Genomic DNA, 13,261 nt, shown 5'->3' with positions numbered 1-13,261 from the left:
CATTTTTTCATATCGTCTCTGTGACTCTGTGTTAGTTCCCCACTCCTGATGCACCACTGAGAAGTGACTGAGCATATCGCTGTCAGATTGAGGGAACCTGCAAGATGAGATGCTACCTGGAAAATTAACTGCATCTGTTCCTACTTCAAAAGGTGAATTGCTTCCCTACAGAGCACACCTCCCCACACCTCGCCTGTTGACATATAATATAATGGTGTTGTCCGACAGAATCTAAATAGTGCTCCTTGTTATAGAAGGGAGCAATGCTTTCACCGAGCATTTAGCTCTAGCACATTTATGTAATTGCTGCTCCGACATAGAACAAAGGCCATAGGCTGTCATGTTGTGCAGAGGGATGTCTGTGACCACAGTAGACTGACACTGAAGAGGGCTAAATTGCCGATCTAACACAAGGTTCGAGGGGTCCATTGAAACATGCAGATCTGGATGACTGGTTGGAAGATCTACACTTCAGCCAAGAAGCTCCTTTGATGTTGGAGTCACTGCTGTCACATGCACCACTGGAGGGTTTTAATCCAGTGCAAACACAAGACGTGCAGAACATGGAGCGGTGTCTCTGTCAGAAGTTATCTCCCGAATAACAGTAATCATCTGAGGAGGAGGAAAATCTTGGTGTGGGTTGTGTTCAGAACCGCTCCCATGAAGGTTAACTCTGCATTGGAATGAAGCTTGATTCCAGGTAATTGATAATAAAACCCAGGTTGTGGAGTCCTCATGCACTGAGGTGTTCTCTGACCAGCAGCAAGGACTTCCTTTCACCAGCAGTGGAAATACGTGGCCTCCGTGACAGTGAAGCCAACATATCTATCATGACTTTTGTAAAGATGAGTGCTGCAGTCAACAGTTTGAATGGTAGGACCGTTAATTGATAGTGTTGAGATGCTATCTTAACTCTTGGGTGAATCCTTTGGCCGGGGAGGGGTGGCAGATGTCCAGGAATGCCAAACCATTCCTCTAAATTGAGTGCAAGGAATTGAAGTAATGGAAGGGCAAGGCTTGATGACCGCATATTAGTTGCATGATCCAAAGATTTGTTGTGAATATCTCCCAATTGATGGAATAATTGGAGTCCCTCCCTCACAGAAAATTGGTGGTCAGAGTTGCTTTGATGTAGCAGAGCCAGCAAAGGACGGAATAGACTGCATTTGCTTCTGCTGTGTGGGTACCCTTGATCGACCCCCTATCCCTAAAAGGAGTGGTAGATTTGATGGAGCATGTGGATCGGTTGAGAAGGTTGTCTGCTGGGACTGCTGTGCCCTGGAAAATCCTCAAAACACCCTTGACTTCTGTTGAAGCTGTCCCTCTGGGGAGGTTAGGGCCAGCGTGTGAGACATAGCTGTGCTGTTCTCGAAATGTCCCAGGGAGATGTCCGCCTACTCGCCAAATAGCCACTTGCCACAATTGGACATGCCCATGGTGTTTGTCTTGACATCTTATGAGAAGCCAATGTAATACGTCCAATCATAGTGATGCAACATGACAGCTGTGCCATTGCACTGAGCTATGGTGTACGCAGAGTCTGGGATACACTATAGGATCAGTTGGAGACATCCAGACTATTATTAACCAGATCTGGATAATAGCTTTTTCATGTGGTTTGGTAGGCTGGTGACTGTAAGATTTGTAAATTCCCACACAGCTAGGACATTTCGGCCAACAAAAAGGTAGTGTTGTTTTTCGAAAGGAAAAGCTGTCAGCAAAGACTTTACCATAGAGTCCATTATTTCTACTTCTTATCTGGAGGTGCCATGGAAAAGGCTTATGGGTTCAGTTTTGAGGAACAAGTATGCACTACCAGATTTTACAGTGAAGAGAGAGATGAGCGAAATTGTGAGTCACCTGCCGTAGAGATGTCATTACATATTTACCTGTGGACTGCTGTACCCAAGAAGGGTTCATGCCCTGCAGCAAGAACAGGTTTGGGAGAACCTCATCAAATAGGAATAGTTGACTGAGGAAGATCGGCGCAGTATTTTTGTCACAATGTTATACTTTGACTTTGCAGAGGGCAGGGTCAACTCCAAAGCTTCTGCTTCTTTTCATACTATAGTGGTAAACATCAAGAACTTTTCAGGCCATAAAGGTAGGGAATTTCCATTTCCGAAATACGAGGAATTTAGTCTGTGAAGCACTAAGAGAGTTCCTGACCCATGTCCATGAGGCATGGAAAAAAACAAAATAGATGCCACTGTACTAGTTGGTGTGTAATATACTCTGACTATATTTCATTAGACAGACGGAGTCCCAAATGAAGCTGCCTAGGGACACCTGATGTATACAAAAAAGTGATGGGTGGAATGCTTAAATTAATTTTAGCGACTGTATATGGCTGGGATATTCTCGGATGCGGCCCGAGTAATTACCAGTGACTGGGATTAATTCAGCCATTCCACCGATCACAATTTTGTATACCTCAGTGTGAGACCCTAAGGGCGATGGCTATGCCCAGGTGGGTCCTGTGCTGACTGTGCCACTGTAACTATGCTACACCTAACTAAAGAGCCCTAACAAGGCAAAACTAGTCTTGGGTTGCTTGTGCTCATTTTATAGAGTACCTGCCCATGACTGTTTCTATTAGACAGGGTCAAGACTGACTTGCATATGGCTGGATCCAAACTGAGGTGGCATAATGTGCAAAATAACAATAAACTGGGTTGTGACCCCGAGTAATTAATTAGCAGTGGCTGAGATTAATTCTAGCATTCCACCCATCACTTTTTTGTATACATTAGTAGGGACAGCGAGGGCGCTGAAGAGCTGTTGCTGGGGTAATGTTTTCCAGACCATTTACTGCATGCGTTTTTCTAGTTAGACCATTAATTAAATAGATAGTATTTACTTGACCGAGACAATTGCTCAGTTAGCCGTCTGGCATCCTGAAAGAAAAAATGCTAGTCCGTGTGAAGCCCACATCGACTATTGATGTACATTTTCCTATCAAATAAAGCACATAAGAACCATTAAGAAGTTTACAGTGTATGTCCATTTTGTAGTGCAGGTTTTCCTTCTACCGGCTATTTCCCACTGTGGAAATGTACCGAGTTATGCAGTAGTCAAAGGCAATCGCGGCCGGCATTATTCGCGGGTATGGGGTGGGGGGAGGATGGCTCGCACTGGAGGGTCTCGCAGGGAGGGGGATCAATACATTTTAAAAACCTTCCTTTCGCCGGGTCCCGCTTTCTCCTGCTCTGCTGCCTCCTGCAGAAACAGGAAGCAGGCAGTCTCCCTCCCCTACCCAAGCCAATCACAACACTGCAAAGGCAGCGTTGTGTTGGTCGGGACGCCATTCAGCCAGGCGCCTATGGGGAGGCCATTTTCTCCATGCAGGCTGCATGCAGCCAACACGGAGAAAAGGCAGAGTGCACATGACTGGTTTTGTAAGTCCCAGAGGGCCGATCAAACAGGCAGTGCCCTAAGCAATGGGCAAGCCACTCCTCCCCTGCCCTAGACCAGACCCGCCTCCCCCCAACCAAACCCATCTGTTTCTCGCAGTGCGAGAAGCAGAAACATAAAATGGAGCAGAAACATAAAATGGTAGTTTTACCATTTTATGTTTCAGCTTTCAGCCCTGCAAGAAAGCAGTGGGGCGAGGCTCCTCCACCCTAATGGAGGAGCCGCCGGGAAATAAGGGTTTTTCTGGAGGCGACTATAGATAGAAAGCACCCTTATTGAATGAAGGGGTTTCTCTGGAGGCATAAATATTTTTCCAGTGCAGTAAAAGCACAAATGGTGGATATTTTATATTCAGAAATATAACAAATCTGAATACTTCAAGAAGTTTGCAGTTTCTGTGGATCTCAGAGCATATTTTTGGGAAACTATGAATCCCTAATGAGTGTAATGTGTTGAGCTCCTTTTTAGGTTTCGCCTGGCGTCCGCTGCGCAGCAGCGTTCGCGCAGGTGAAATCTTATGTTAGAACAGTATGTGGCTTAGTCCGGCCTCTCTCTTCCATTGACTAGCTCCATAAATGGAGGCTAGCCATTGGAAGAGAGATCTGTCCGTCATTGTCCGAGGCGATTCGTGGGCGTTCCGGAGTTTTTTTCCCTCTCCGCCCCTTTTAAAACGTCATTGCGGCGGTGGGCGGTGTTTTTTTTTTCCAGAGTTTTTTTTTGTCATTCCTCCAGGCCGACCGCCGCCGGAAGAAGTCCAGGTGAGTGCTCCCCTCCCCTCCCGCTGTCCGTGTGCCCGTTCCCGCCCCCCCTCCCGCTGTCCGTTTGCCCGTTCCCGCCCCCCCTCCCGCTGTCCGTGTGCCCGTTCCCGCCCCCCCTCCCGCTGTCCGGCCCCACTTGTAAATCCTTGTTCCTTGTCGCTCTGAATACTTTTTGAGCCGGAGGCTATGTTGTCTCCTCCAAGCTTGTTGTCGCCTTTCTCCCCTGCATGCCTGCAGAGTTAATCATTTTTAATTGTACTCCGTAAATCACTATCTCCCCATGCCGTCCTCCCACCACCATCTCCTGCATGTCACTTCTTGCATCTTCCTTTATCTCCCCGTGCTGTCCCCCCACCACAACCTCCCGCCCATCGGTGCGTGCCACCCATAACGCCTCCCCCCGACCCTGCTTTAACTGTTTTCTTAGTAAGCGCCCGTTCTTTCCATTCAGCCCTTTGCCTTCCATGACGCGGCCTGTGTCACCTCTTTAAGCATATACAGAACACTGTGATATTATGGATATTAATGATTACAGTTTAAAAATAAATCAATTTTCTACATTGAGGACGTAAACACTTTTTTCTAAACCGCCCACTCCACAAGCCTGCCTACTGCCCCTACAAGACACTACCTCGAGGTCCCTGAGGAAACACTACACTGCTTTGCAGTATCCCCTATGCTGCCCCCTACACGCACATACTATATGCACTGGTACCCTGGACACCGCCTACTGCCCCCTACTCTTCAATACTGCATTCACTGCACCCAGGATACTGCTTACAGACCCCCAGAAGACTGTGTTCCAGGGACCCCAAGGAACACTACACTGCAACACAGTACTCCCTCTGCTGCCTCCTACAAACACATTACATGGACTGGTACCCTAGACACAGTCAACTGCCTCCCTACTCCTCGATTCTGCATGTACAGCACCCATGATACTGTCTCCTGCTCCCTAGAAGACCAAACTACCCCAGGAAACTAGATACTGCCCAAGAAAAACAAACCCAAGGGACCCTCTAAGAAACAATGCACTGCACGTCAGTGCAGGCTACAAAAGGACTTGAGATCTGCTGTTGTCTGGGTTTCTGCTGTTTTGAACGAACTGCTACCATTGATGATAAATCTGTTCTTCACCAAGGCTTTGGTGAGCAGCAATGCAGAACTTTGCTTCACAGGTAAAAATTCATAGAACGTCCATGCTACCATGCTATTGGCTTGTTACGTCATCTGCCCATTGGAACCCTGACCTAGTTCATGCATCCCTGCAGAACCCCTGCTTGTTCCACACGTGGCTCCGGAGCCCCAGCGCATTCTGTGTATCCTTGGGAGACTGTAAAGTCATTACACCATCAGTGTCCCACTTATATCTGTTGTTCATAATCCAGGGTGATGTGTCTATTGAACATAGAATCTTTAACAGAAAGCTTCCAACCTTAAAAAGCATAATGTTCTGATTATTGAGGAGGCTGTAAGCGATTTCACCAGGCGGAATCACATCACCGGCGCACCAGCGGGACTGCGAGTCCCAGGGAGCAAAGCGGCTCCTCACACGCCGCACCTGGTGGCTCTTCCCGGCTGGCCGCGCCTCCTGCCTGGGAGGCTAAAACCACGACTCGCGGCCCCCGCTCCGCGGGTGCCGCTCGAACTTGGGAGCAAAGCAGTTTTTATCCACTCTGACCGGGACTGTGCCTATTGAGGAGGCTGTAAGCGATTTCACCAGGCGGAATCACATCACCGGCGCACCAGCGGGACTGCGAGTCCCAGGGAGCAAAGCGGCTCCTCACACGCCGCACCTGGTGGCTCTTCCCGGCTGGCCGCGCCTCCTGCCTGGGAGGCTAAAACCACGACTCGCGGCCCCCGCTCCGCGGGAGCCGCTCGAACTTGGGAGCAAAGCAGTTTTTATCCACTCTGACCGGGACTGTGCCTATTGAGGAGGCTGTAAGCGATTTCACCAGGCGGAATCACATCACCGGCGCACCAGCGGGACTGCGAGTCCCAGGGAGCAAAGCGGCTCCTCACACGCCGCACCTGGTGGCTCTTCCCGGCTGGCCGCGCCTCCTGCCTGGGAGGCTAAAACCACGACTCGCGGCCCCCGCTCCGCGGGTGCCGCTCGAACTTGGGAGCAAAGCAGTTTTTATCCACTCTGACCGGGACTGTGCCTATTGAGGAGGCTGTAAGCGATTTCACCAGGCGGAATCACATCACCGGCGCACCAGCGGGACTGCGAGTCCCAGGGAGCAAAGCGGCTCCTCACACGCCGCACCTGGTGGCTCTTCCCGGCTGGCCACGCCTCCATAGACCCTTGGCTATAGAACAACGCCCCTAGACGCGCAACGCGGGACGCGCGCGGGCGGTCGCCGGGCTAAGCCCGGGCAAAGGGCGGGCCGTTCTAGGCCGTTAGAGGCCGGCAGAGACCGGACCGGCCACCTCTCTGACTCCTGGCCTCTCCGGTTTTTATCCTTGCATTTTGAGTTTGATCTTCTTGTTGAATTACCATCATGGCTTCCAGAGGATCCCGGAGTAAGTCTGCCCTGCAGCACGCTAGCACTCTTGAAAATCTTTTCCCCAAGGCTAGCGCTGGGGCTAGGAAAAATTCCACAGTGAAAGAGTCACTGCTTGAGGCGAATACCGAAAATCTGTCCCAGGAAATTCTGGTTTCTCCGTCTAATGATGCCAGTACTCCAATAATTCTTCACAACACTCACCTCTCACTCCTGGACAGCATTGATGAGACAATTGAGTCAGTGCTCCAACAACTCAGGACCCCAACAACCCAATCAAGGGACAGCCAGCATTTGTGTCCTTCCGGTGTAGTGGAAACCACTCCGTATGTGAACTGTGTGGTATCAATCGAGCCAACGGAGGAGGGCCAGGCCTTACTGGCAACAAACCCTGTAGGTTATCGAAGGTCTCACCCGCCGAAAAGGAAAAGGTCAAGAGAGATAACAGGCTCAAAAAGGGCTAAAGTGGACGCGACTGCTCCAACACTGGATGTCAGCACGGATATGTCGGCATCCTTGGATAGTACTGGTTTGGGATTCGAGTCTGACCAACCAGACACACCTTGTGCCACAGCTGAACCAGGGCGTTTGGGGCCATTCATATTTGGGGGGCCCCCTTTTAACCCTGCAGACGCTCTAATTAGTTCACTCACAGTCATCTTTAAGAACTTGCTGGAACCACTATCCATGAAATTAGACTCTATAGATGCTAGACTTACGGCCATAGAAAATGCGCACACGCGAGACACTTCTGGAGGGGGGTTGGGTGCAAGCGCGCAGCTGGCTCCTCGAGAACCTGGGGGGAACGGTCATCTTACTGTTGAAACATCTATACAGTCCCAGACCGGGGTACTAACAGGAACTACAGTTAACCATGCCCCCTCACTTCCTCCCTCACAAACCCGTAGGCTTCCTATCCCCGCGCCGAGAAGATCTAAGCCACCAGTAGCACCTGAACCAAGGAGTGTGGGGCGGGATACTAATGTACCTTCTGGTCATACTACCAGTCCCAATACCAGGCGTAGAGTGGTTAATCTGCCCCCGGAGGCCGTGCCCTATACGGCAATAATGGTGGGTGTTCCTGAGCTCACTGGTGGTTCCAGAGAGCCGCAGGACTCACTTCGCAATAAGGTAATTAGTTGGCTCAATATTAACAGACCCCTCCCCCCCAATATCAAAGGAGACGTCCTAATGGTTAGAAGGATTCCATGGATTGGAGTCACTCCCAAGAATAGGGTTGGGGACTGTGTCATAATTAGCTTCAAAAGCCCACTAGTTGCTCCCTACATCTGCAACTGGCTGGTAAGGCCGGATAAGTCTAATATAGAACTAGTGCCACTCTCAGATTTCTATCCCCAAGTGACTAACTTACCCACGGGGAGGGAGCAGAGTTGGACTAGAGTGGGCTTTGCAATTGATGGCTCACGGTACAGACCCAAGCACAACCCAATCCCCGCCCTTGGTAACTTTGTTCACCAGAACAGATTTTCCTGCCTGGACCACGTCGATTGACCACAATGGGGAGTTACACCAAAACATTCCGTAAAATCCCCCCATGCGATCTCAGTTAGAGGGGTGGACTCTTTCCACCCAGTAGCTGAGGTAAAGATCCAGGCTTTTTACAATGAGGGGGGGGCCTCTGAGGGATGTACCCAAGAGCAAGTACAGGAACCTTTCTACCCAAGCTCTGTCCCTATACTGCAACAGGAGGAGTGTGCTGCACCATCCATCCTGCAGCCTACCTTACCTGGGCTGGGTGGTTTGGCAATGCACACTGGCGATACTGTGCCAGCACTAAGCGAAGCTCTCCCCCAACCCCAAGGCCTAGCACTAAGTGAAGCTTCCCTGCAATCCCGAAGCCCAGGGCTAGTTATCCTGTCATGGAATGTGGCGGGTATTATGAATAAGGTGGGTACCCCGGAGTGGGAGACCCTGCTCGAGGGGAGTGACATTCTTCTCCTACAGGAAACGTGGGCAAGGGAACCACATCATATGAGGGGGTACGATATATACGAAATCCCGGCAAAATGGAATGGTAGGGGGAGACCTTCGGGTGGGTTGGCAATTTGGGTGGCGAGTCACATTGGGTGTCAGGTGGAGAGTATGGATACTCTCTCCCAGGACATCCAGTGTCTTCGCCTCATTTGGCCTGGTAAAGGGACTTGGGCAATTGTAAATGTCTACTCCCGACCAGTTGCTGTGGGCAATGAATCTCCCACCTTAGTCGAACTCTCATCTTTTCTAGGTCAACTACCTGCAGACCTGAAAATAGTGATGGGAGGGGACTTTAATTGCCATTTCGAACCACTCGAGGGTCTAATGGAGGGACCATTTACAGCTGAGGATGACTACTGGGGTGTCCCACCCTCCTCCTCGCCCCACCCTAAAGCGTGGTCCCCGCTGGCAATACAACTTACCTCCCTTACTTTGAACTTTGCACTGAGGGCGTGCAATGGGCGCACTCCCTCCGATACTCCATCGGTGTGCACATTTAATAGAAAGGGGCACGAGTCCAGGTTGGATTATATTTTTATTGATATATCCTTATGGCCTAAAGTGCAGGACTTCAAAGTGGTATCTAGAACAGATAGCGACCACAATTGTCTCCTCTTGGAAATTCAGCACCCAACCTTCGTTGTAGGGTTGGTAGTCACTGACGCAGGAGGTGACCAGAGGGACATACTCCTCACCTCAAGTAGACGACGGGTGAAATGGGGGAAGTTGGTCAATAGCGAAAAAGCCATGAATAAGTTATATGGTATAGCACTCCCCATGTTTCAGGAGGTGGATGCTCTAATTAGTCAACCCAGACTCTCTGACTATAATGAGAGACTTTCCGGCATCCATCAGACTTTGGTCAGGGACCTTGCTGATGTCTTCAACCCGGTGGTGCCCGCAAGAAGGTAAGCTACCCGTACTGCGACTTGGTACACTCCCACCTGTAGGAAAATCAAATCCGACCTACTTTCAGCCATCAAAGAAGGTAGTGATAGGGAGAGGGTTGCAACCCTGAGGAGGGAGTACAAGTCTGCGGTGGCCAGTGCTAGGGCTGAGTGGGATTGGAACCACTGGCAGGAACTGTTTGAAGCCCTGAAGTGCAGAGATTCTAGGAAGTTCTGGGCTCTGGTAAATAACGGTACTGGGGTGCTCACGCCTGCGGTAGAGCCTAATATTGCCCCCTCTGTGTGGGAGGCCCACTTCGGAGCATTATACCATGCAACTACACTATGGCCTGATGGGTTGGCGACGGATTTTCCATGTCCCTCGGACACGCCCCTGGAATTCTCTCTAGGCGAGGTGAAGACAGCGTTGGAGTGTCTGGCCTTGGGGAAGGCACCGGGTTTGGACAAGCTTCCCGGGGATTTGTTTAAGTACCATCCCGATATCTGGGCCCCGTACCTTCTCATTTTATTTAACGCTATACTAGGAGGTATGGCGGTTCCTTCCTCTTGGTTAGGGGCCGAAATTGTCCCAATCCATAAGAAAGGTTCCCCTCTAAATCCAACTAATTATAGGCCAATTAGTCTTATAGATGTCCCCCAAAAGCTCTTTGCGCGTCTCATTCTGAACCATCTACAAGACTGGGTAGAGGACAATGACATCTTGAGTCCTCTGCAGGCTGGCTTCAGGAAGAATACGTCGACCATGGACCAGATCTTCCGCCTCGTCCTCCTTTACTGGAAGACCGTGATCATCGAGGGGGGAAGACTGTACATGGTTTTCGTAGACCTGAGGTCAGCCTTTGACCTAGTCCCGCGCAGAAAGCTCTGGGAGGTGCTGGAAAAGCTGGGAGTTCCCCCCCAGCTACTTAACACCTTAGTCAGGCTGCATGAGAACAACTATGCGCAGGTCAGGTGTGGGAAGGATGGCAAATTGTCATCAAGGTTCCCCGTCTCTCGAGGGGTGAGGCAGGGTTGTGTCCTGGCACCAACCCTGTTTTGCTTGTACATCAACCATGTCATCTCCCACCTGGAAAATGTAAATAACAACGACGCCCCTTGCCTGGCAGGAAGGAGGGTACCGGCAATTATGTTTGCCGACGATACCCTCCTTCTTTCCAAATCCCCCATGGGGATTCAGAGGATCCTGGATGGATTTGGACTTTTCTGTGCTCAGCACGGGTTGGAGATAAACACAGAGAAGACAAAGTATATGATTTTTAATCCACCCACTAAAACAAGACCTAATCCTACCCTGGGGACGGCCAGCCTCGAGAGGGTGTCCACCTTCATATATTTGGGGGTAACATTACAGGAACACTTATCTTGGGACCACCAGATAGCACGCTCAAGGGTAAAACTGTCTCAACTGTCTGGTGCAATTTTGAAGGTGGCCAATTCTTCGTCCTTTAAGCCTGTGAGCCCGGCCCTCGAAACCTATAGGTCCCAGGCCAAGGCAGCGGCCACTTATGGCTGTGAACTTTGGGGGCATAAAGCGGCGAGGGATTTGTCTACAGTCGAAAACAGTTTTTTAAGGCGTTTATTGACCCTTCCGCGTGCAACGCCACTTCTGCCCCTGAGAATGGACCTGGGGCTACCCCCTATTGCAGAGGAGCTTGTGTCCAAACCAGTGAAGTTTTGGCACAGGCTTTGGTCCACGAACGAACTGCACCATTATAGGGAGGACCTCACCCACGTCATGAGTCTTAATTATGGTGGAAAAATTCCTTGGCTTGTCTCTGTCAAAAATGAACTGACTTCAATGAATCTCCGTGACCTTTGGGAGGACCCAGCGCGAGGCTGTCAAGCAATCTCGCGTAAAGCCCTGTCAAAAATTTTCAAGGACAGGTCACTTGCACTTCTGGTAAATGCACAACACAGTGGCACCCTTACTCTGCGATTTTTAGAATCCAAAAATTCATATATTTTCGAACCTTTTATGGATTTTATTTTTCCCATCCTGGCCAGAAAACTTTTTGTCCAGTGGAGGCTTGGCACACTGCCTACTAAAACTTTCACATCCAAGTGGTCCTACACGGCCGATAAATTTTGCCCATGCTGTAAGACCCACTTGGAAGATGATCTTCATATCTTATTCGTGTGCCTCGCTTACCAAAGGCCTAGGAAACGCTGGATAGCACCACTTTGTAAACACCTAGGGTTCAGAGAGTATGCACAGGCATATAGGATTTTGAAAACTAGTACCCTGGGTCACATCGTGTTTGCTGTCTCAAAATTTCTCATGGCTATATGGTTGATCAGAAAAAAGAAAGGATCTGCTGAACCCTCTTGAACTTTTAGTGTTTTAAATCATCCCCATGCCGGGAGGGAGCATTTTATAATATGTAATTCTCTTAAATATGATGTGTATTTTAATGTATGTGTGTTTTTTATTGTCTCTTTTATGGTCTATATGACCGAAATAAAGAATTTTTGGATTGGATTGGATAATGTTCTGGACTGTGAGTAAATGCTTACTCGAAGTGCGGTCTATAAATGAAGTATGTAAACATGCTATGTCATGTGTTCTACTATTTCTAAAGAAAATCTTTCTATTACATATTTTCTTGATAAGCTGTGTCATTTATTTAGTCTTGTGTACTCCATCACTGAGGTCAGACCGAAGGGGTTCTTTTTCTTGTGAGTGAGCTCCTCAGATAGACTGTTTGCACAACTGTGATATTGCTAGTAGTATGTGCCATTGTGGTGCTTCTAGAATGCCACTGGCTATATGTGTCACTGTAATCCTTGTTTTGTGAAACTTGTAGAATTTGCCATTGAGATCCTTATTCAGTATTGCTTGCATATGTATCAATGTCCTTTGGTGTCACTGATTCTATGTACCTTTCTGGTTTTTAGATCTCGATTAGCCAGCACATGCACTGTCTCGAAAAGACATGTTGTGTTCTATCTGTGGGCTTACAGGTCGCCCATCTCCTACAATTTGTAAACTTCAAGGTCGCTCTCATTTTCTTTGATGCCATTTAGTATAGGAGAGTCTAGTCGTGCAAGCGCACAATACCCGAGAGACGCGGAGTGTCCATAACAGTGATTTTTTTTTCTTTTTTTTCTCTTTACTTTTAAAGTGCAGCATTCATTCAAGAAACAAAAGAAAGAAACTTTAAAAAAAAAAGTTTTCAGTTTCCAGCTGAACTGCATACCATTAGAATTAGAAAAACCGTGAAGGTCTGAGGGAAGAACTTTTTGCAACTGAGCACTCAAAACCATAAAGTAAAATTTCACCGCTTGTAATACTTTTTTAACATGGTGTAAAAAGGAGGGGCTGGGTTAGAAATGTAGGCAATAGGAAGTCACCAGGTTGAAAATTGTTGACCAGTACAATGGCAAGCAAGGTACACCAAACAGAGCACTTTAAATTGAATACGTTGATCGACAGGAAGCCACTGTAATCTTTGTCTGGCCACTGACTAATCTGACCATTACATTTTGAAGTCCCTGCAGTTTATTTAGAGTTTTGTGCGAGTAAAGATACATGGAATTATAATGGTCAACGCCTGATGGCAAACACTGTGACTTGTAACAATGGAGGTAGAAATGTAGGCACATTACGAAACCGGGTTCAGTTTAAAACTGCCAGCTTTTCAAATTTTTTGCACCAGGGCATCGAAGGTTTCAATCAAACACC

General features: G+C 48.7%; 1 protein-coding gene across 1 annotated transcript in view; it reads left to right on the top strand.

The window, feature by feature from the left end:
• The window catches only part of TMEM67 (transmembrane protein 67), a 989,409-nt gene that overhangs the window by 684,708 nt on the left and 291,440 nt on the right, over positions 1-13,261 (top strand). The gene's annotated exons all lie outside the window — the stretch shown is intronic.

This window comes from Lissotriton helveticus, chromosome 4_1 (assembly GCF_964261635.1).
Source record: "Lissotriton helveticus chromosome 4_1, aLisHel1.1, whole genome shotgun sequence".
NCBI lineage: Eukaryota > Metazoa > Chordata > Amphibia > Caudata > Salamandridae > Lissotriton > Lissotriton helveticus.
This window is presented reverse-complemented; position numbering and strand designations above follow the sequence as displayed.